We start from the raw sequence: 4,224 nt of genomic DNA on the forward strand, positions 1-4,224 counted from the left end.
CACCCCAGGTGGGACTCAAACCCACAATCCCTGGCTTAGGAAGCCAGTGCCTTATCCATTAGGCCACTGGGGCAAACGGGGTGGTGGGTCGATCACGCTGATGAAGAGCCAGTTTTTTTTTCCTTTGCTTTTTCAAAGGGATCCCCAAAATTAGGGAAGTTAGGCAGCAGAAGGTTTACTGTGACCTGAGAAGGACCGGCATCCAATCACGGTGGTACACACACACACACGCTCTCACTCATCTGAGCTACACGGCTACCAAGATGATCTCAGGTGCGCCGAGCTGTTACGGAACATATTGAACTGATCGACGGCGAATTGTCTCAGACAGGCTTTTCACCTCAGAGCTCCCTGACTGACAGTGATCAGCTAGGTAGTGAAACAGTCAGCTGCTTCTAAGCCTTAAACAGCTGCATCTCGGCGCTTCCACGGAGAGATGATTTGAAAGCCGAACATCGCCCATTGGGAACACCTTACTATCACTAGTTTAAGAGACTCTTAAGGTCTTCCAGAGGTGCCTGTCTAATACCATGCACTTTGCAAGCTATAGGTGTTTAGGCTGAGGCAGAATGCCTGTTAACAAAATGTTTTTCTAAAGGAGCCTCGCACTCTTTTCCAAGCAATGGTCACCATCCCCACCGAGTGTCACAATGTAGTCATGTCCTAGGACATCACCTGTTAGTCTCCATTTGTCTGCCACCAACACTTTAGGTTACGGAGTCACAACCGCACCCCGGAGACCAGAGGAGCCATTGGCGTTCTGGCGGCGCAGATTGGGCTGAAGGTGGGACGCTTGAATCTCGCTGTTGGAGGCCGTCTGAAACTGACCCAAGCCTTTCCCTTGAATTAAATGTAAATAAGAAATGAACCCCAGATGCTCATGGAATCAATCACGTGTTTCCTTTGAGCCGTTTCAGAGACTGCTCCAGAGTTTACCTTGCACAGATGCGCAAAGATTAATGATGGGGGTGCACGCTTCCAGGCGTCTTACAACTGTAGGGACTGTTTAGAGACAATTCGTAGATTGTGCTCATTTCCCTCTGTTCCCCGTGTTGCAGTGGTAGGATGACGTAAATTCCTCCTTCGACACGTAACGGTATTATAATCAAGTGCAGGAGCTGAGGGCTTTAGTTTTGTTTCGTTTTCCATGGCGTTCGTAAGCGCGCAAATCAAAGGCAATTCCTGCGTCTAACACGAATGTAAATGCTTTTGAAAGTGCAGTGTGGTGCAGCTTGTAAAATCCTTTTCCACATTTGTGGTTTGTTGATGTTTTTTCTGTCTGCCAAAGTTGCATTTAGACATCCGGACTGGGGGACTTTATCATTTGAACGTGAAGCCAGCCTTAAACCCTCTGAGGCGTGTTTGTCTGCCGGCACGAATCTTGTGAAAGGTATTTTTTTTTTTAACGGAGAGCGACTTTAAAAAGGTTTCCGCAGCCACCTCGCACTCCGTGTTAGATTATAGGAGGAATGCGGCGGCAGCGAGCTCGCTTTTGTCATGGCCGAGTGGTTAAGGCGATGGACTCGAAATGCGTTGGGGCTTCCCCGCGCAGGTTCGGAACTTGCCGACTACGGCGTCTGCCGCACGTCGCCTTGTGCCTGCGCGGCAAAGGCAAAGTGCCGCTTCTCCTTTCCCGGTACTGTAAAAATGCTAAATCGCTTGGACCCGCTGCCATGGAAAGCAGTTCTTCAGATTACCACACATTCTGCGTTCGCACCTCTGGTGCTCTACTTATGCCTTTGAAAACCTAATGAATAAAGCTGAAAGAACCAACACGATATGTAGGTGCTCGTAAAGCACGCAGTAAAGAACTGTTAACAGCAAGGGTTTCAGTGGGTTAACTGAGGCGAAGGCGTGATCGCTAATTGTTGACTTTTTATTTGGTGTTAGAAACACTCTTACTGTGCATGACGTGCAACAAATGTAGCCACAGAAATTGCATCACGCTTTCATGTATGCTATTGCAGACACCAACGTTGCCTAGATAGAAAACCGAAATAGCCGTGGGTTTACTTGCTGGTCTGAAGGATCTCTCTTCGAATCTCTATCATTTGTCAATGGAAGTAAAAGGCGCTGCAATTTCATACGTTCAGAATCAAACGCGCAGCTGTTGTTCGACTTTATTTCTTGACTAATTACAACTGAGTGTCGCATGAGCAGTTACGTAAACTTGTCTGGTATATTTGAACACAAATGCCGTTCTTCAATTAAAACTAACAGTACATTGTCAGTGACATTCAGTTCTATACAAACAAGAGACAGACAAGAGAATATTTCTACCTTTCATGTGGACTACGTGTTGACTTACTGATCGGAATAATTGAAAAGTTCGGGTTCATAGCCGATGCAGTGCGTGCTAATTAGAACAACAGCAACGCTGAGCTCTCAGCACCGTACTGAGCCCAGGTGTTTTTCTAAAGCTGTCAGGTGCAGTTCATTTACATGAAGGAAATCTCTTACTGGGTACAATTACAATACAGTAAGTAGCACAGGCTACTTAGGGAGTAGCCTGATGCGTTTAAAAACGACCCGAGCCAGGCAGAAGTCGAACCTACAATCTCCTGATCCGTAGTCAGACGTGTTATCCATTGCACCACTGACCCTGGTGCAACACTGCAGGACTGCAACCCGGTGAGCTCAGCACTGCAACTAGTAAAATACCCCCGGTCCATTCTTTTCCAAAAGTGAGAAACACCTGTTTTCTACATTTTGTCTGTTTTAAAACCATATCTCTTTAAACCAAACCAAGAGTTTGTCTTTTGCTCTGATATTCTGATTCATTTCGATTTCAAAGAAAAAAAAAACTACCTTCCAAAGCATCATAAAATTGTCCCTTCTTCCAGACTCTACTTCTCTCTTGTAGTAGTACAGCAGACCTTTCCAGGTGAGCAGATCACAGAGTCCGAAATGAGCTTCCTCCATCAAGCAAAGTACCTGAATATGACTCTGTCATCATAAAAGCGCCCCTGTAATAAAGAAATTCAATCTGAAATCAAGAGGGCAGTTGCCTACTGAAATACAAGAAGTCATCAATTTTAACCTAGCAACACATTAAAGGCTGCATCTATACAAGTACGATTCTAGAAATACTCACCAGATTACGTTTTAAGAAGGAACTGCGCTTCAGGTTCTGCCGAGATCTTAACTCGGATGGCAGGATTCAGAGTCCGGAGTGCGGACTGATTGCGCACGGAGGGTCCATATACTGTGGATCCCTCAGTGATCTTCCGCGTATTCAAACCGCCAGCGTGTGACTCCCCTGTCCCCGTGACCTCATTGCTCTGCTCTCTCCTCTGTGCAGCCGAGCCCGATTCACGGTAAAGTGAAAAAAAATATGCCCTCAACGTGAGATTTACTCTGGAGCGAGGATAGATGTTACCTTTTTATCATTGAACAGGATGTATGTGATGTGGCGACTAGGTTCAATTTTGTATCCTCTTTAAAAGATTAAGGACTGGGGTGAGCGTGATTTACCACCCTTTCAGCTAAGAACCCGACGTGCGCACCGTTTAAGCTGCATAGACTCGGTCGTTTAACTCTTCTCCATTAGGAGGGTTAAGGTTAAAGAAAAAAAACATTGCTTACTTCTTTTTTTTTTGCCAGCTGCTAGCGCTGATTAGCAAGGTTTGTATTTCATGTTTTGCAAGTTGCATCCATTTTAAGAAAAACAAGTCGTGTTAAAGACAGGAAATGAATACTTGCATTTAATTAAGTCTAGCCGTAGGCGGTTGTCCATAATGACCAGTTCTGTTCGAGAAGACAGAACAAAAAAAGGCACTGCTGGGATTCAGACCCAGGGTCTCCTGTTTACTAGACAGGCGCTTTAACCAACTAAGCCACAGCGCCCCGGGAGCACTGTCCTTTTGCAGCCACTTGGACACACCACTCAGACACATCTGCATTCGGTGTGTGCTCCGCCTGCTCGCTGAGCAAGTTGCCACCTTTACATACAATAGCAACATCGACACCAAGAGAAAGGATGACAAATGGCTTTTATCTGGAACTTTTCATGTCCAAGGAGCTCAATGTGCTTTCTGTGTACAACAGGGCCACTGAACTCCACGCTGGCCACTGAACCACAGCAGTGGCTTGCTGGCTTGACATCTCCCAAGGAAAATGTTGAAATCGCATGTGGAACAGGAAAATGACCCTCGAGTACGAGGGAAAAAAAAGAAAAAGATCATCTGGAGCGCGCCAACCCAGTTAGGACAGCCCAGTGTTGTT

At 46.0% G+C, this 4,224-nt stretch overlaps 1 non-coding gene across 1 annotated transcript; it reads right to left on the reverse strand.

Annotated features, from left to right (window-relative positions):
• Window positions 1-73, reverse strand: trnar-ccu (transfer RNA arginine (anticodon CCU)). Its single transcript has one exon. It is a non-coding gene; the product is annotated as a tRNA-Arg (tRNA).
• Between the last annotated feature and the right edge of the window lie 4,151 nt (window positions 74-4,224).

The sequence above is a fragment of the Lepisosteus platostomus genome, unplaced genomic scaffold (genome assembly GCF_059453375.1).
Source record: "Lepisosteus platostomus isolate fLepPlt1 unplaced genomic scaffold, fLepPlt1.hap1 Scaffold_63_H1, whole genome shotgun sequence".
Classification (NCBI taxonomy): domain Eukaryota; kingdom Metazoa; phylum Chordata; class Actinopteri; order Semionotiformes; family Lepisosteidae; genus Lepisosteus; species Lepisosteus platostomus.